The sequence below is a fragment of the Nuphar pumila genome, chromosome 3 (assembly GCF_984573655.1).
Source record: "Nuphar pumila chromosome 3, dmNupPumi1.hap1.1, whole genome shotgun sequence".
NCBI lineage: Eukaryota > Viridiplantae > Streptophyta > Magnoliopsida > Nymphaeales > Nymphaeaceae > Nuphar > Nuphar pumila.
In genome coordinates, this window is record NC_143251.1 from 128,840,498 (window position 1) to 128,861,084 (window position 20,587).

The 20,587-nt window shown below is 42.0% G+C and overlaps 1 pseudogene across 1 annotated transcript; it reads left to right on the forward strand.

Annotated features, from left to right (window-relative positions):
• The first annotated feature begins 2,857 nt into the window (after positions 1–2,857).
• On the forward strand, positions 2,858–4,656 carry LOC149843750 (UDP-glycosyltransferase 88B1 pseudogene; annotated as a pseudogene). The gene has a single exon (XR_016431156.1). The product of XR_016431156.1 is annotated as a UDP-glycosyltransferase 88B1 pseudogene (transcript).
• The last annotated feature ends 15,931 nt before the right edge of the window (positions 4,657–20,587 follow it).

The following is a 20,587-nucleotide window of genomic DNA, read 5'->3' on the forward strand; positions in this document are numbered from 1 at the left end:
ATGCATGCTCAAGTATGTATGCGTCTAGATTTAATGTACATCATTGGGATGTTGGTCTGATATCTTAGTAACCCGTATATAGATCATTTAAAAGCAACCAAACGAGTTATATGGTGTTTGCAGAGAACAAAATGTTACATGCTCAAATACAAAAATTTAGATCAGTTAGAGATCAATGGGTATTGTGATTCTAATATTACGGGATGCCAAGACAGACGCATATCTACGTTAGGTTAAGTTTTTCTGTTAGTCGGGGGGAGCAAAATTCATAGCTTGTTATGAGACATCCAATCATTGAATATGGTTATGTAAATTTGTCACAGGGTTGCAGATTTTGAATAATGTTGAGTGGCCGCTAAAGTTATTTTGTGACAATAAATTGGTAGTGCTATATTCTAATAACAATAGACGCTCATTGAAATCAAAATATACTGACATTAAGTTCTTTATTGTTAAAGAAAGAGTGCAGAATGGTTCGATATCGATAGAACATATTGGCACAAACTCCATGATTGTGAATTTGCTTACCAACGGTTTGCCACCCAAGGTCTTTTACGAGCATACTGCTCGAATGGGTGTTTTATCATGCTATCATTTGTTGGTTTAGTGGGAGTTTGTATTTGAATGTTCTATGATATATCATTTTACCATTTCAGAATAAAGTTAAAGTTTCAGTTTCATTTTGTACTCATTTATTGTGATCTCACTAAAGTTTAAGAAAGGACCAGTTGAAAATAGGCATGTTTGATCACATCACATGTAATTTTTATGCTTTACATTCATATTTGATCCATGTCATTTGCTTATGTCAATATACGTGATCATTGATGGGTCCAATTATGTTATTTGTAATGATGACCGCTTTGGTTCTATGTTGACATGATCAAAGGATCAGATTGGTAGATATATCAACTGATAAGACAATGTTTTTGAGCTCATAAGATTATAATATGTGATTATAAGGTTACATATATGGCCCAAGTGAGAGATTGTTGAGAAAAATCATGTGTGTCTACGTATGATAAATCACATGTTATAGGTTGTTTATAGTTTAGGGCTCACTTTATATAATATGATTTGGTTGGGTCATGTGATATCTCATATGGTATGGTCTTATTATGTAAAGAGACCTTTTATGCCCTTTTATGTTAATTTTTAATTCTATGATGGGCTGAGTTAGAAAGAGACTTTTATGCCCAAAGCATATATAGTGGCTTTCTCTCTTCAAGTTTTCCATCTACAATAACAAGAGAAATCAGTCTCTCTCATAAGGTTTAAAGGAAGAAAAATAGCCACATGTACAGGTTTTGAAAGTTCATTCTCGTCAAAGATCTGCAGGAACACTAATGAATTTAGGTATGCTTTCACATTAAGATTCAGCTTATGTTTTGGTTTCAACGATTTAGCGCGAACATGTTTGATCATCCTTTTAGTTTTTTGGTAGATTTAAAATTCCAACATGACTCACTCATTTTCTTGCTTTATGTATGATAAAAGAGAAAGAATCTCTCATGCCTTCGACTCACTGTTAGCTGGGAGTATGAGAAAACACACTTTCAACTGCACCTTGAGGTGGTCTGGTCATGGGCCTGGCATGCAAGGGTGCTGAGTCATGTGGCAGTGGGTGAGTTCGTGATGCATTGTGGGTGAAACTCAGTGCTGGAGAGAAACAGGTTGTGCCCATGGCTGTGTGGCTGCTGTACTTTGAGCAGCGGCTCAACCGGGTCTTGCTGGTGAGCAGGATGGACCTGGCGATGACCGTGCAGGAGGGGACGGCCTGGTGAACGTGGGTGGGGTGGAGTGGTGTGCCCAGCTGCTGATCGGCTTGGAGAAGGGAGCTCAGCTGTGGCAGCACTCCCAGGCAGCCAAGGTTGCAGCGACCGTTGTGGTCAGGGAGGGAGGGTCGTCTTGGGCGAGGTTGGCTGACCAATGGAAGGGCACGATGGGACCGCATAATGGTGCCTAGTGCCTAGTGGACCCAGACGATATTGTTTTGTTTGTTCTTTTACTTTCTTGAGACTTGATCGGGTGACGCTTTTTGTTCGAGTTTTTTGTGTGGTGTACTTTTTTTCATATTCTTTTTCGGTCCACTTATGTGGTGCATTTAGGTTGGGGCTTGTGTACCATGAAATTGGGTCTGCGGCGGGCTAAACGGTTAGGATTCTGGCCGGATATCCAACCTAATCTGAATAAGTTAAGTCAGTTGCCAAAACGGGGTCAAATTAATAATTAGATCCAATTCGGTGTCAAGTCTTGCAGAGAAAAATCTTAGGAAGTATCATTTTCAACAAGAAAATAAAAAAGAAAACGATGAAAAGAATGACCACACAAATTAGAAGCAAAAGGGTAAGCAACCATTGACAATTTTGAAAGCCGCACTTAAGCAAAAGAGAGAGAGAGAGAGAGAGATTAACATCCTTCTAGAAAACTTTTGCAAACAATTCAAATATTGAAGAATCTTGTCAACGCAAATGAATGGTCAGGCTTTTCCACACAAGTGAAACTTTTATTAACTTTTGAATATTTGTTGATTGTGCAAATATGGCTTCAACCTGCCACGGTGGGTTCGCTCACTTGGTCGGCGAATTCGTTGTGATTTGGTTGTGAAGGCGTTTAGTTGAAGACAACGGATCAAACCCCACTGGTGCAAGGGTGTGTTGGTAGCTTTCAGAGGTGAGCCAAATAAGGAAGAATAGTTGTGGTATCGGATCCGAGGTATTCTTTCCTCCATCGACGGTTCTTCGTCATAAAAAATAATAATAATGATAATAATATTGGCTTCAACACCAGTTTAGACCACGGATATTAATTTAGATAACTTGTGGTAGTCTAAAATGCCATACAAAAGTTACAACGCCATCAACTTTAATTTTTTTTTAAGGACATCACCTTTTATATTCTATTCTACGATAAAACTGACAGATAAATGTACCATCACAGCAGGTAGGCAAATGGAGCATCCGTGAACGGCACCTCCCAAAGCCATATAAATACATGCAGTACTAGAACCAGTTGCCTTAAGAGAGCCAGAGCAGAGAGGCAGCTCTTGAGCAAAAAGATGAAGCAGCAAACTCTGGTTCTCTTCCCATCCCCAGGCATGGGCCACTTGGTGACCATGGTCGAGCTCGGTAAGCTCCTCCACCTCCGCCTCGGCCTCCCCATCACCATCCTCATCGCCACACCTCCCTTCAACCTCGGCGACGCCCGCCCTTACATCAAAACCATCCAGTCCTCCGGCCTCTCCATCTCCTTCGTCCATCTCCCCCCCGTGAAGCTCTCCCTCGATCATGCCGACCACCACGAGCTCCTCATCTTCGAGTTCCTAAACGGGTGCAAGCCCCACGTCAAGGAAGCCTTGGAGACCATCTCCAAGGACTCTAGCATCCTAGCCTTTATCATCGACTTCTTCTGCATCTCTTCCATGAGCGTTGCAGCGAGCTTAGGCGTCCCGGCGTACGTTTACTACACTTCTCCTGCTGGAGCCCTAGCTGCGTTCCTCTACGTTAACGTGCTGCATCTCCAAACTGACCTTAGTTTCCGTGAACTAGATGCGGATCTGGACATTCCGGGAATCCCGCCCCTGCCGTCTTTGGACATGCCCTTGCCGATGCTGGATCGGCACGAATCGTATCATTGGTTTTTAGAGGTGTCCGCCCAGCTGAGCCGAGCCCAGGGGATCATAGTCAACACCTTCGATGTGCTCGAACCCCGGCCCCTCCGGACGATCTCCGATGGTCTGTGTGTGCCGGATGGGCCCACGCCTCCGATCTACGCGATAGGACCCGTGATTGCCCCCGGGAAGGAGACGGACCGCCACGACACCAAGTGCCTCGACTGGCTCGACTCGCAGCCACAGCGGAGCGTGGTGTTCCTGTGCTTCGGGAGCCTGGGCCGGTTCTCCCTGGCTCAGCTCGCCGAGATTGCAGACGGGCTCGAGCGGAGTGGGCAGCGATTCCTCTGGGTGGTCCGGAACCCGCCGAGCAGTTTGGGAGCGAACCTCGTGACTCCGGATTCGGACCCGGTGGAATTCCTTCCGGATGGGTTCCTGGAGAGGACACATGGTAGGGGGCTGGTGGTGAAGTCGTGGGCCCCACAGAGGAGGGTGCTGAGCCACGTCGCGGTGGGTGGGTTCGTGACGCACTGCGGGTGGAACTCGGTGCTGGAGAGCGTGAGCGCGGGCGTGCCCATGGCCGCCTGGCCGCTGTATGCCGAACAGCGGCTCAACCGGGTCTTGCTGGTGGACGAGATGGGTCTGGCTGAGCCGGTGCGGGAGGGCCCCGACGGCCTGGTGGGCACGGCCGAGGTCGAGAGGTGTGCCCGGTTGCTGGTCGGGTCCAAGGAAGGGGCTCGGACTCAGGAGCTCGCCCAGGCAGCCAGGGAAGCAGCAGCCGCGGCGGTCAAGGAGGGAGGGTCGTCCTGGGCGAGCCTGGCGAGGTTGGCTGATGCGTGGAAGGTCAAGGTGGGCACTAGAGGACCATGAGTGATGAATGATTATTGATGATCTCTTTTTCGGTCCGAGTGTGGGAAGAATATGTTTTATTTGAATCATTTTGTCATTTGTTTGTAGCACGATCTTTTCCCATTACTTTTGACCTCCTTTGTGTACCATTAAATTGGACCACTGATCCATAATATATGCAGTATTTATGTTTTTATGAAAAAGGCCATGATATTTTAAAAAAACATCGCGAGAAATTATCTTTTGAAAATTTCGGATATTTTTTTCAAACATACCACGATATTTGTCACACTGGTTGGCGATTTCTCGTCCTTTTTCACAAGAATGATGTAAGGTCTGCTTCATAATGGACTAAGATGTGGGGACACACCACATATGCACTCTGAAAAGTAGATGAAGAAAAGTAACATAGAAAGAAAAGAAACCCATTCAAAGAGTTGATAGCAAAATCACAGTAATTGCATGACTGTCATGTGCCAACAACCAGTTACCAGCCTAATATTTTATTCTACCTAATATGTTTTTATCTACAGTAGTTGAATGGTGGTTGAGATTTGAGAATTTCGATTTCCATTTTCCTTCTTTCCCAACCCCTCCACGATACCATGCTACAATACGCAACATGCCATAACTGTCACGGGCTTAGAAGCGAAGGCCCCCCGTGATGCAGCTTCGAGCAATCACAAACACCGAAGGCAGGCCTTTTGAGCGCACAAGAACACACAGCACACATGCACGAGCGGAAGCAAGAGTACGCGTATGCTCAAACACAAAGAGAGCAAAGAGACAAGGATGCAAAAAGCTTCTTTATAGATACTTGAAAGCAAAGTACATCAAGAGGGAGAGAGAGAGTCTGAATACACGGAGTTTTTAAGCCGTAAGGCCTTGTGGGGCACTCTAGAGTGCCAAAGAGGTATATACAACAGAGCAAAAAGGTGAAAAACATGGCGGTCCGGAACACGCTCCCCCGCCTAAGTTGGCACCGTCCTCGACGCCAATTGTTCATGATAGTCTTCTACAAGCTGTCGATGCTGAAACATGCTGTTGGCTTTCTCCCAGGTGGCTTCACATTTTGGCAATCCCTTCCACTGCACTAAGTACTTTTTGACTTTCCTTAGATAGTTGTTGGAATGGTTGAGGATGATATCTGGATTTCTGCCTGGTACACTAACTATTGAAGGAGCTCGCTGTGGGATCGGGGCACGTTGAGGCATGCTCCGTTGAGGATCTCCTTCATCTTTGTGGAATGGCTTCAGGTTGCATATATGGAATACCGGGTGCACTTGAAAGTTTGCTGGCAAGTCCAGCCGGTATGCCAAGTTTCCCACACGTTTGATAATGGTGAAGGGGCCATCATACTTGCGAATAAGGCCTCGGTGGTAGCCCCGAAAGATAGTTGTGCGGTCAGGAAAGAGCTTGGCCAACACTTTGTCTCCAACTCGAAATTATGTTGGGCAACGCTTCTTATCTGCCCATTTCTTCATGCGCTTGGTTGCCTTGTTTAGATATGCCTTCATCAACTTTGTCTGATCTTGCTAGTTCCTGACAAACTGGTATGTATAAGGTGCTTTTCCACGTCCTCGCACAGCAAGGGAGTGCGGAGTCTGCGGCTGTTGTCCAGTTGCGACTTCAAATGGACTATGGCCGGATGACTCTCTCTTTTGAAGGTTGTAGCAAAATTGAGCCGCATCAAGTAAATCAACCAAATCCCTTTGGTTGGCACCGACAAAGTGCCGCAGGTATTCCTCCATCTTGCCCTTTATTCTCTCTATCTGTCCGTCAGTTTGTGGGTGGAAACTTGTGCTGAAATGCAAGTTCGTCCCCATTAGGCGAAACACTTCTTGCCAAAACTTGCCAGTGAAACGTACATCACGATCACTGACGATGCTCTCTGGAATTCTCCAATGCTTAATTACGTTTTGCATGAATAACTTGGCAGTATTCGTGGCTGAGCTGGTGGCAGGGGCATGGACGAAGATAGCATACTTCGAGAACCCATCAACAACCACATAAATCGAACTGCAATCTTGTTCTTTCGGTAAGCTTACAATAAAGTCCATGGTTATGCACTCCCACGGGCGACTAGGCACAAGTAGGGGCTCCAGTAGTCCACCAGGTCTCTGATTGATGGGTTTTGTCTTGTTGGCAAATCAAGCAAGTCCGCACATAGACATCTACGTCATCGCACATCTGCGGTCAGTAGAATGCACGTTCCAACAATGCCAAGGTCCTTTGTTATCCTGGGTGACCCACCCAAGTAGTATCATGGCACTCGTGCATCAAGCGCCTCCTCAAGGTATCTTGTCGCGGAATATATAGATGATCACTCGTAGCACAGAGCAAACCATCCTCTAGCCAGAATCTCCGCCTCTTTTCTTCCTTCACCAATGTGATCAATTGTTGAGCTATTAAGTCACTTTTTGAAGCTTCGCGCACTTTTTCAAGAAGATCGTTCGTCGGTTGGCTCACACTGTCATCCCAGGTGAGCAAAACTGTAAGTTTTGCCTTTCAACTCAAAGCGTCGGCCACAACATTGGTCCTGCTTGGTTTATACTCAAGGACCATATCGAATTTTGCCAAGAAATCCTGCCAACGTGCTTGCCTTGGACTCAACTTCTTCTGAGTTTGGAAGTAGCTTGTCGCAACATTGTCAGTGTGCACAACGAATTGTGATCCCAAGAGATAGTGTCTGCATGTGCGGAGACAATGCACGACCGCCAACATCTCGCGCTCGTGCACCGTGTATCGACGTTCAGCGTCGTTCAACTTCCTGCTTTCAAATGCAATAGGATGTCCTTCTTGGAGCAACACCCCACCAATAGCAAAGTCAGACGCATCGGTCTGCACTTCAAATGGTTGTCGACAGTCAAGCAACTTCAGTATTGGCTCCTCTTTCAACGCATGTTTTAACCCATCAAAAGCCTTCTGGCATGCATTAGACCATAGCCATGGTCTGTCTTTCTTCAACAGATCTGTGAGCGTAGCCGCAATCTGTTAGTATCCCTTGATGAAGCGTTGGTAATAATTTGCAAGTCCCAAGAAGGAGCGCAACTCGGGAACCTTAGAGGGCGGCTCCCATACTTGAATAGCTTCAATCTTCTTATGATCCATTTTGAGAGTGCCTCCTCCCACAATATGCCCCAGAAAATGGACTTTCTTCTGGCCGAATAGGTGCACTTCTCTCGCTTGACATACAATTTGTGGTCCTTCAAAGTCTGAAACACAATCTGAAGGTGCTGAACATGCTGCTCCATCAAGTCGTTATACACCACTATGTTTACCAAATACACGACGACAAACTTGTCGAGGTGCGGGTAGAAGATCTTATTCATTAGGGTCAAAAAGGTAGCAGGCGCGTTCGTCAAGCCAAAGGGCATGACAAGGAATTCAAACGCCCCATATCGCGTTACACAAGTAGTCTTTGCATCATCCCCTTCTGCAAGTCTCACTTGCCAGTAGCCAGATCTCGAATCCAACTTAGAGAAGACATTTGTCTTTCCAAGTTGATCAAACAAGTCTGCGATCAAAGGAAGCGGGTACTTGTTCTTCACCGTCATTTTATTCAGTGTTCTATAGTCGATGCACAACCGCTTCGACCCATCATGCTTTGCTTGAAACAGCAGGGGCGCTCCAAAGGGAGCTTTAGAAGGTTGGATGATCCCCGCTTCGAGCATATCATCCAGTTGTTTGCGTAATTTCTGCAGCACAGGAATTGCCATGCGATAAGGAGCCATTGCGGGTGGCCATGCACCCAGTACTAATTCAATCTGATGATCTATCTTCCGCCTCAGAGGTATCTTCTTCGGCATCTCGGCGGGCATAACATCACCGAACTTCTTCAATACTGGCGCTAAGGCCTCTGGGACATTCGTGACTTTTTCTGCCTCATCTGTAGCACGGATTGTGACAAGAAAAGTCTCGTCACCACTTTTCATGCCTCTCTTCAACTGGAGCGCAGACACCAAGCGCTCACAAGGCTTCCCTGTCATCGCAGTAACCATGAAGAGCTGACTCTCACTCTCAAAGCTAACAACGTTGAGGTGGGGCATCGGCACTGCCTTGTTGCTTCTCAAGAATTTCATCCCGATGATGACTTTAAAATCATCCATGGGTGCGACTGATAACGCGATCCTTCCTAACTAGTTGTAGATCCACACTGGTACATCCCGAGCGACGCCGTAGATGGCTTTAGCCTCTGAATTAACCGCTTTCATGTGACTCTCTTTTTGTTCCCACTATAATCTCAATTGTTATGCTCCTTCACGCGAGATGAAGTTGTGCGTGGCACCCGTGTCTACCAATGCCTTGGTATGTCTTCCGTTGAGCAAAAGTTTCAAATACATCAATTCTTTGCATACTGGCGGTTCCACAGTGGTTGTGACCTTTACTGCATTCATCATCTGCATTGCGCCAACTGTTGGTGCCTCTGCAGGTTGATCCTATTCCTCACCCTGAACAACATTCGCAACTCGGGGTGCGTGGTTATCTCCATTCCCTTGACCGCAGTTTCTATTGGGACATGTATCCTGCCAATGATCCCCATGGCAGATGCGATAGTCACGGCGACGATAATTACCACCTTGAAAGTTATTCCAATTTTGATTATTATTTTGTCCATCTTGTCGGCCATGATTCTGCTGGTTTCCCCGACCAGCATTTTGTCCTTGGTCGTTCCTTCGATTGTCCCTTCGAATGTTGTGATCATTTTCCTGTTGTCTGCCTTGAAATGCAGGGTCATTCCTATCCAGCTCGGCAAGTTTCTCTGCAACCGCAAGCGCCTCAGCTAGTGTTGCGGGGTCATGCCGAATGAGTTCTTGGTTTGCTCATCCTTGCAACCCGTTGCCAAAGTAAAACAACCGATCATCATCATTCATTCTCTCTACTTCCAACATTATCGAAGAGAATGCCTTGACATTGTCATGCACTGACCCTGTCTGTTTCAATGTCAATAACCTTTTGTGGGTCATTTTCTCTTGATTTTTAGGTAGAAAGTAGTCTCGCATTTCCTTCTGGAGGTCTTCCCATGAGACTATAGCAACCAATCCCCGTCGAACATCACCTAAGCGACGTCTCCACCAAAGGATCGCTTCATCCGCAAAGTACATTGTTGTGGTGCGCAGCCTATCTGCGTCTTCCTTTATCTTCGCAGCTTCTAAAAATTAGTCCATCTCGTAGATAAAATTCTCGAGATCCTTTGAGTCCTGCGTGCCTTTATACTTTGCGGGCTCAGGTAGCCTGTAACGTGGTTTATCCACATATGTCGCAACACCGCCAGCCAAGGCAGTTCTCAACTGCCGCTCTAACTGTTCATTCTTTCGTCGAACAACATTCAATTCAGCGACCATGATGTTTAACCGACCCAACAAATCATCAAATCTAGTGGAAAAGTCCTCCACCGAGTAGTTAAGTTTAGTGGCAAGACTTTCCACCGAGTCTTCCACTCCCTCTACTGCTGTCTTGATTTCTGCATTGAGATCTCTAAAAGCGACACAAGTTCCATTAACCAACTTCTCTATATTGGTCACTGACCCAGTCAGCTCCGCCACATCGCGCGAGATGTCTGACACCCGATCATCGGCCATGAAGTCCTCTTTAGCAGGAACCATACTGCTTGAAGGAGTCATGGAAATCTTTTTTGGCGCCATTGTCACTCTCAATGTCGACAAGGCTCTGGTACCAACTTGTCACGGGCTTAGAAGCGAAGGCCCCCGTGACGCAGCTTCGGGCAATCACAAACACAGAAGGCAAGCCTTTTGAGCGCACAAGAACACATAGCACATGCGCACGACCAGAAGCAAGAGTACGTGTATGCCAAAACACAAAGAGAGCAAAGAGACAAGGATGCAAAAAGTTTCTTTATAGATACTTGAAAGCAAAGTACATCAAGAGGGGGAGAGAGGGTCCGAATACACGGAGTTCTTAGGCTGTAAGGCCTCGTAGGGCACTTTAGAGTGCCAAAGAGGTATATATAGCAGAGCAAAAAGGTGAAAAACATGACGGTCTGGAACAATAACAATAGGGCTTCATAAACATTCAATGTCGTTGTTCCGGACTACCAGCTACGTTGCGGGGGCCTTCGCTTCTAAGCCTGTGATGATCATATCCTAACATTCTTTTTTTTTATGACAAGGTACGCGCTCGCTGCCAAAGCGAGAAAAACCCCAAATGAGGCTACTATCACCCTGCCTTACGTGGCCATACTCTAAAAGCTACCGACACAACCATGTTCGTCTCAGCACCTTCACAATCGCCCCACTGGCCACGCAGGCTGCAGTGCTATGCCGTGTCCTTAGGTCATTCTACTTTTTCTTGCAGTCTTGATTCTTGTTTGGTAGCTAATTGTGTTTTTTTATTTAGAAATTCATCATTGGTGACATGTTGCAATTTTAATTTAGACTTCTTAGCTAATATTTATATATTATAACTGTAGTAGTTTCAACTTCCGAGTTGCTTAAAATTTGTCATTTGTGGGTAATTCATGCACCGGGTTAATTAAATCAGACAGTTTGGGCCGTTAGGTTGCACTATATCATGACTAACGGCCTTTTATATTTTGAATACTAAAAAATGTTTTTTTAATAAAAATAACATTAAAAAGTAAAAATATTATTAAAATAATGAGCATACATGTCAGCAGCGGTATATGTGTTCGATCATGTTTGCTAGTGTCACTAAGGGATGTAAACCGGTCGGGTTTCCTCATACTTGACCAAACCCTATAGGGTCTAAGTATGGTGATAAATAAGAAGACCCGATTAAGACTTGAGTTAACCCAAAGGTCCCATTAACACATGGACCAGGGTATAGTTTGTGAAATTTTATACTAGACCCGGGCCCGACCAGTTGACACCCCCACGTGTCACCAAGGACATGCACCCAAAATGAGGTATCCCTCACATAGCTTATAGCTTTATGAGTTTAAGATTATTTTATGTGATGTTAAGTGGTGAATTAACTACAATTATCACATCTGATATATATGTTACATTCAAGTTTGGATCAGAAATTACTGAAAGGGCTTACTAAATATGTTGGCCTAATATTCATTTACTATAATATGACCCATATGCTCTTGAAGAGGCTTATAGGATTTGAAAGAGTGTGCTTACAAGGGCTCTGCTCATCTGGTACAAGCGACCTGTGAATGTCACTAAGTTGACGGGATGACACAAGTTTGAAACCCATGGGTGGCGTCCCTTCCCACAATGTGGTTGAAGTTGGGTTTTACCAACTGGTTTGTCAACCAATATGTGATCGGTTATAAGGTGGTTCTTACATAAAATTATGCAAAAAAAAAAAGGGTTTGAAAGGGGGTTTATCAATGTTGCCAGAATCAGTTTATGAATCGAATTGAAAAAAAAGCCAGAACTGGGCTGAACTTAAACGAGTTGAATAATTTTGAATCGGTTAAAAATAAAGGATTTTTTGTTCACAACATTGGCTTTCATTGACCAAAAAAAAAAGAATCCATTTCAACAGTAATTATTACCATACACAATATTAAAAAAAAAAAGAAACTAGGATAGAGAGGATAATTAGCTAGAATCGCAGGCAGAGCAAAATAGATCAAATCAACCACATTGAGATTTTCATTTGGAGAAGTTTGTTTGATAACCAGAAACTGATCTAACGTTCACATGGACATTGGATAATAAAAGGACTAGCTGGTTGATCGACTTGTGGTCAATGCTGGTAAAAATCAGCTCATGACCTGCCGGTTAAGACTATAAAAAGAAAGTTAGGACAGTCAAAACCGTTCAACATGGTAATATAAAGGCAGTCCAAGTCAAGAACAAAACGAGAATCAATCCAAATCCAAAACCAATGTCAGAGTCCATTTGACAAACCTCTGACCAACTTGCCCAATTTTTTTTAATATAAAAGCCGTTCTGGTTTCTCAAAATGAGCAATATTAAACTAGATAATTGTCAAAATGGATTGAGTTTTTTTTTCATTTTTAAGGTTTAATATGGTATTTTGAACCATTAAAACTCATCATACTAGGTTAGGCTATGAGAAACCCCTTATAACCAACGGTATATTGGCGGGGCTCCTGGTAGTAAAACCTTTGAGGTTCTACCTGCCAATCAGAGAGTACGGTGTCTTTGAACTTGCAGCAAGAGACACCTCCAGTGGGTTTTGAACTTCTGACGTCTCACCAATTTGGTAACATTTACAAGTCACCCCTACCAGATGTTGGAAGCCCCCGAAGGACAAAACTCAACATCATCTGCAGGTTGAAATCATATTTTGGATACCAACTGGGGCTTCGCTTGTGTGGTAGGAGCAGCTGGTGCACGTCACCTTGTGTTGGGAGGTTGCAGGTTTAAAACCTAATGGTGTAGTTGTATAACCAGTAGGGGTCTGCCAAACCCCCAAAAATCATATTTTGGGTGCTATCTCTTAAGTTGTCCACGAAAAGGAAAAGAAAAAAACAAAGTTTGAGCATCATCAAGATATGCCCATGTTTATAAAATTAAGAATTTGGACTAGGGATGGCAGTGGACTCGGGCAGGGGACAAGGTCTCCACCCCCCCCCCCCCGTCTCAAAATCCGGACCTCCATCCCCTCTCGAATTTGGATTTTAACCTCCATCCCTGTTTCATGTCCTCCATCCTCGGTCCAAACGGGGCGGGGTGGGGGCCGTTTCCCCTCAGTCCATTGCCATCCCTTAGAAGGATTGGGGATGGGACGGGACAGGGCAAGGCGGGGTTGGGGAAAGCTTAAGTCCATCCCCGTACGGTTCATCCCTTCCTCCATCCCCAGTCCAAACGGGGTGGGGCCCCGATCCACTACCATCCCTAATTTGGACAGGCTTTACATGATGTCGAAAGAAAATCTTGAGTTTTTAGGAAAACACGGGCGTCTTACCTATTCACGCTTATCCATTGCTCCGTCTTATTCTTGGTATATCTTCCTTATATCTTTTGGATAGAGTTACCCTCTTTATCAAGGATATAGTTGGAGACTTGGTATGATTATCTCCTTGTGCCTATCTAAAGCCCTGACTATGTTGTTTAGAAAGATAAGAAAATATGTGTGCTGAATAAAAATATAGTTCCCTTTGTTTTCCCGTGAATGTAGACCTTCATGGCTGAACCATGTTAGTCACCCTCTTTCTTATCTTCTTGCTGTGCAAAATTCATCACATGACATGATCTTGGATAGAAGTGAAACTGAGCCACAAGGGTGTCAGTGGTTATCTGGACCAATGCATGCGGTTCGGGCCAGCTACAATTCCTGACTTCGGTAATTAAGAAAGAAGTCTGATTAACTATGTGCTCAGACCCATGGAGCCCTTTTAATGTATGGCTTGAGCCTATGTATTGTTTATGAAATTTCAAAACAGACTCTCATCTGACTCGAGTGTTGATTAAGATCTGCAATTTTTAATGTAAAAAATAAAATAAGTTTTGATCGGGGTCGGGTCCATGTCTTTTGAGGACCCATGTATGGTTTTGCCTATGGTAGGTCCAGTCAGACCAGGCACCAGCACCTTAGAGTCGGATCCAGGTTCAGACCCACATGGTTCCAGTGAAGCCCTGACTCACCATACTAAACTCTACCAATATCGCAAACAGGCATGAAAAATAGAGAACAGAAGAAACAAATGAGTAATGACTAATCACTTCATCATTATAAATTATGATACATGTGCCTTCAATTCTGGACTCACTTTGCTACATGACCCGGGGAAAAATAGAGGCTTATGGTGTTTGAAAAGCTAATTTTGTAATTTTTTCTCAACTAGAAAGTAGCAGTTTCCTTGTGTAATAGGGAAATCGTTTCAAGGGTTTTAAAAGAGCGCTGTGTGACGCCTCTAACAGAGAGTAGATCAAGTGACCTAGAAGTGATTTGGCATCCTCACCGTCCACAGTGTACACAAGACCTCATGGTCCTTGTGGGATGAAGCAGTGGACGGTGAAGATGTCAAATCATTTTCTTAAAGTGATTTGACAGATCACCTGATCTGCTCTACCTCTATGATCTCTGTTGAGCATGGTGAATCCTGATCCCTGCTCCTTTGCCCGTGGGGGCGTAGGTCATAGTCTCATAGACCGAACCACTTTATTGTTTCACTCGAGGGGCCTCATTTATTCCTTAAAGGGACCGACGAATGCTTCTTATTATGATAAGGAATGTGACAGCTGGATCTGTTAACTAAGGGGACGGGACACTATGAGATGGGATGATAAAGTCTCGCTATCACAGCCGGACTCATTTCGAATCTCATCATGGATAACCTTTAATTTTTTTTTTTATATTGACACAGAGAAACCACTCCCAGGATCAAAGACCAAGCTGTGCTGGCTTTGCCTGCCATACTTACGTTGTTATCCAGACAGCCTTATCCCCAGTACTCTGTGGGCTTATCCCCAGTGAGTCATCACCCTTTAGCTTGTACAAGGGATGATGCCCATGGGATTTGAACCTAGACCACCTGAACCTGCCTAGCGACCTAGGTCCCATCCCTCTACGCCAAAACCCTTTGAGGTGGACAATCTCCAGTTTAGTTATCAAATTTAAGAAAAAAAAAGGTTGGTTATTATAAAAATAAATAAATAAATAAATACAATTGAGCTTGGGACGGGTTTCGCATTATGAGGCCGATAATCAATCTTCACTAAGCTTGGCATTGTCACATTTCTTGTAATCAAGTTCTTGAACTCTGTCTTTTTTAAGATATTCTTAGACATACGTCACAAAGATATGGCATGGCGTGACACGCGAAGCGAGTTCAACCTTCAAGTTCAAAAAAATTTGAAAAATAGGACACAAGGACATGGATTTTTGTCCCCTGTGACATAGTCCAAGACCAGTGCAGGTTCACAAGACCAGTGCAGGTATGTTCATGGTCTTCATTGCATCTTATGTGATGCAAAATATTTAACATATATCTTATAGTAATTTGGTATAAGACAGTCTAAAATGGTTGGTTGCTACAGTATCCTCTAACATGCCTTTAGTCCATTTTTATCTCTTTGGTTGTTCCTCCTGTGATGTTTGAGCAGACCAATATGCACCATAGAACATAGTCTAGACTGAGCAAGTTCATGTGTACCATTGGTACCATTGACCTGCCTACCTCTACATGTGCTTATCTGTCAAGCTATTGAGTCAACCTCAAGTAGCTTGGCTTAATGATCCACTCGCTACCAAACCAGCCCTAATGGCCCAAACATGGGTAGAGCTTCATCTTCTTCTTCTTCTTCTTCTTCTTCGTTTCTCTCTCTCTCTCTCTCTCTCTCTCTCTCTCTCTCTCTCTCTCTCCTTCTTCTTCTCTTTGATAGGGCCTCTTTTCTTTGATTTTCATTGATTAGGTTAGATCTTCTAAATACTTAAGGTTTTTATTTGATTTTCATTGATTAGGTTAGATCTTCTGAATACTTAAGGTTTTTATTTGATTTTCATTTATTATGTTTTTTTCATTGATTAAGGGGTTTTTCTTTGATTTTTACTTATTTGAACTTTTTTCTTTGATTTTCATTGATTAGGGTTTTTTTACTTGATTTTTATTGATTGTGTTAGATCTTCTAAATAATTAAAGGTTTTTTCTTTGATTTTCATTGATTAGGGTTTTTTATTCTTATTGATTAGGGCTTTTTTCTTTGATTTTTATTAATTAGGGCTTTTCTTGTATTTGATTACGGTTGTTTTCCTTTGATCTTCTTTCATTAGGATTTAAATTTGGGTTTTTATATTTAATTTTATGGTTTATTTATGATTTATTTTTCTTATAGTTAAGGGTTTTTGTCTATTTATAATTTATTTTTTCGCAATTTAGGATTTTTGATTTATTTATGGTTTTTGTATTTGTATATAAAAAAATTATGAATTTTTATTTTTTCTAAAATTGCCCAAAATTTAAACATTTTTTTCGTACTTGGATCTAGTTTGAGATCTATATTTGAAGCTACAATCCATAAATTTTTTATAAACTTTCATAATTATATCTAGTATGACACGAATTAAAGCATTTATATATAAAAAAATGTCAATTCTTGGTTTTTTCAAATTACCCAGATTTTAAACATTTTTTTGTTTTTAGATCCAATCCGATATCTATGTCCAAAGTTAAAATCCATAATAAACATGTTAAAACACTCATATTGTAATGCCCCAAGATTTTTACTTAAAAATAACTGAAAATTATATATTTTTTTAAAATAATCAGCAAAAACATTTTTAATTTTTGGTTCAAAACCTTAGTCGGTTACAGATTGATCAATCACAACTACTGAATTGAAAGTGGGTATCATTTCTAAAAAAGGTTATATTCCATAATTAGAGTAGTTACAAAATGTTTTTACGTCATCCATAATATATATCCACAAAATTCAGTGCCAGGAAGAAAAAATGATTGGCTCTATGATGCTGCAACTGCATTCTGCCACTGCTTCGATTGAGTTTTTCAGTACCTGGGTTGTTTTAATAGTTTGAACACTCCCCTAATAAGAATACAATGATAAATATACATGAGTAGAAACAGGCAGATATGAACAACAATCATCTTACTTAGTATGCACATCTAATCTATGCATAACTTACCAAAGCAAGTGAAGCATTCACGAATAACTTATAATTCTTTTTTTTATATTATTTTTTCTTAGATGATGGATGTTATTCTGCACTATATGTACAATACAATTTCGTTTCTCTTTTATAATTTTTTTTGGTACGATACAATTATACAGATTGAAGGCTCGTTCCAAAGGGTACATTCAATCAATTATGTGTTTCATTACACTGCCCTTGCATATCCTCTTTTGTCTCTGGGTGAGGTATGTTCTAGTCGAGAGAGAGATCCCAACACCTGCAACTTGATATTTCATAATTTACTTTCAGTTGAAGTCCAATTTCACTATCAAACTGTGATATAAGTGTAGCTATCTCATATCTCCGTGGTTAGGGAAGCAACCTTATGTTATTAACAAAACTCCATTGAGCCAATCATACTACCTACTCTCTCATTTAGACCCAAGTGAATGAACATACATATCACTTATTATTTAATTTTTTTAACATACATGCTTAAACAATAATTTATTATTTACAATCTCAATAGCATGTATGCTTTTAGTTAACCAATTACAAGGTTGTCGGCCACCACTTTGGGGTACCAACACATATCAATTCACTTGACTATTCACATGGTCGGGAGTCACTCATCTAAGCTCGAGCATCCAAACAAATTTCATAATTCAAAACATGTGCATACAAAACATCTAAACCTCAAGTATATGTAAGCTCATAAATATATGCAAAACTCATAAACATATGTGAAAGCTCATCAACATTAATGAAAGCTTGTAATTGTATGCAAAAGCTCGTAAATATTTGTGAAAGCTCATAACCGCATAGAAAAATGCTCGTAACTGCATGAAAAAACTCACAAAAGTTCATAAATATTTGTAAAAATGAAATATAACTTCTAGCATGAATAATCGTTCATAAAACCTAAATCTATGCATATACAAAGTACCTATCTCGTAATGTGTGCTGAGAAGCAAAAAATCCCAGAATATCCTTGGGGATTTTCTTTCGAAGCGTGCGGCGTAGATTGCGCTTTTGAAGATGATCCGAATGCAGGCAAGGACACAGTGCTTGCCTCGATTTTCATGTGGTGAGTATTGAGATCACGAGTGCAGTCTTCTATTGATGTGAGTCTGCATAATGAGGCGGTAACAACTTTGTCAAGTGGCAGCGGTTGGGGTTGATTGAATCGAGGGAGGTTCTGCTTGGCTGGGCCTTACTTGGCTTGGCCGAGTGCGGCTCAATTCAACTAGGCTAAAAAAAATCAAACAAGAGGAGGTGGATGTTGAGGAATTTGCAGCAAGGTTGGATGGCGCAAGAGTGGTGTCGTGAATGTGGCTGGCGGGTGGAGCAAGTTGGAGGGGCAACACAAGTGGAAGCTTGTACCACCTCTCAAGGATAGCAAGAAGGAAGAAGGTGTGGAGGGGAGAGTGAGCAATATATATATATATATATATATATATATATATATATATATAGAGAGAGAGAGAGAGAGAGAGAGAGAGATGCGTACAAGATGAGAGGGGTTGATGAATAAGCAAAACTATGGGGTTTAGGGGGGTATGTACAGGTAGGGGTGGCAATTGGGTCGGGTTGGAGGGTCAGCATACCTCAACCTGAACCCGACCCGTTTATTAAACGGGTAACCCGCCAACCCGTTTAATAAACAGGTTGGGTCGGGTAAACAGGTTGGCGGGTTAGAAGGGCGGGTTGGTGGGTGTGTTGGCGGGTCGGGTTGACGGATTGACCCGGCCGCCTAACCCATTTATTAAACGAGTCAGCCGGGTTGGCATACCCCTAACACGAACCTGACCCGTTTAATAAACGGGTTAGGCGGGTCGACCCGTTTATTAAACGGGTTAGTTTAAGCCTAACCCGAACCCGCCTAAGAGGTGGGTTGGCGGGTCGTGTCAGGTTTTGCCACCCCTATATACAGTTAGGAGAGGAGATTTATGGTGTGACAAGTGGTAGGGTACGTGGATGGACTTTTGAAAATAAGTGGAGGTTTTTAAGGAGTCAAGCCTAAGGGGGTTATGTAAAACATGGGAAGAGACATGCAAACCACGGTATGTTTTAAGAGATGGGCTTTGGATCTGGGTTAGATCATAATTAGATCCAATTCAGGACCAATTGAATTTCAGTGGGCTGGCTTTTGGTTGGAATCTAATTTTACTAACTAGATCTTAATCTAGTTAGTGGAACTAGGTCCAAAACTTTTCCTTAAATTCTATTTAAAATCCCAAAAGGAAAACATTCAAAAATATCATTTTAGTTAAATGTTAGTGACATGCATATCCTTGAGCCGGTCAACTCAAGTTCGGGTGACTATAAACCTCGGGTCTTAAATGTCCCCAAAACTTTCTTAAAATTACCACAATGCTCTCGAGACTTGTCAGGCATGTTACGAACTCATATTAACTTTCTTTGAAATTTTGATATGAACGCAACCGTATATTCAAAAGTCATAAAATATCTCTAAAAAATTTTCATTAACTAGTTATTATAAACATAAAAAAATACCAAAAAAAATAGAATATTGTTGATAAGTAGCCCACAAATAAATTGATTAATAATGGCTAACTAGTAAAGCTAATTATCAGAATAATCAATGAAAGTTTTTCTTTTATCTATTTTAAAATTTTTGGAAAATTATGAGTATTAGACGTATGGTTCAGAGGATCGAGTCATACGATCTAAAACGAAGTAATCTGACTCATTAACCATGATTGTCCAAGTTATCCGCACATCTTCATCAAACAATGGACATTTGCAACACAACATCTAAGTATGGTCCAAAAAAATGTTGGATTTGGTATAGTTGTTATGAAACGAACAAAACTAGTGTTTTGTTCTATCTTTTTTGTTCATTTCGTCCAATCCTGGACAAGCCATCAAACATACCCTAATTGCCCACAAGGACTCCCCTCGCCTGTAGGAGCAACTCATGATAGGATATTATGAGCTAAAATGCCTAGAGGGATGACCCTTGCTTCAGGCTCGAAGCTGGGTGTGCTTCTTGGTGGAAAAGGGATCTCAATGGTTTTTTTTTTTAGAGAGAAAGCTGGGGTTAGGTTGACCCCTACCAGTTATACAACCCTATACCATTATGATTCAAACTTGCAATGTCCCAACACAAGATGACTTACACTAACTGCTCTTGCCAGACAAGTGGAGCCCTCACCCTATTAGTGACATCAATGGTTTTATAAATCAAAACCCACAAAAAAAAAAAGAAAATTGTTCACATTAATTGCCTATATAAAAGGTGTGTGCATTAATTTTTCTTAATGGGCCTAAATAAGTCATAATTAATCCAAGAAGCCACACTTTCATAAAAAATCATAATCCCTTCAACTGGCTACATGTTGATAGGCTAGCTTTACAAGCTATGAATATGTAAAGTCCATGAATTTTTTAAAAAATAATAAGGGATTATCTCAATATTTTTATAAGTAATTCATCAACACTTAAATTATCAATGAGATTTTTGAATTTTTTATCAAATTACTTAGCAGTTGTGAGCTTTTTAAATACCTTTGGATTTGGATCTCGATGGGAGATCCATGATGATTGACCCCTATAAAAACTAGTTCA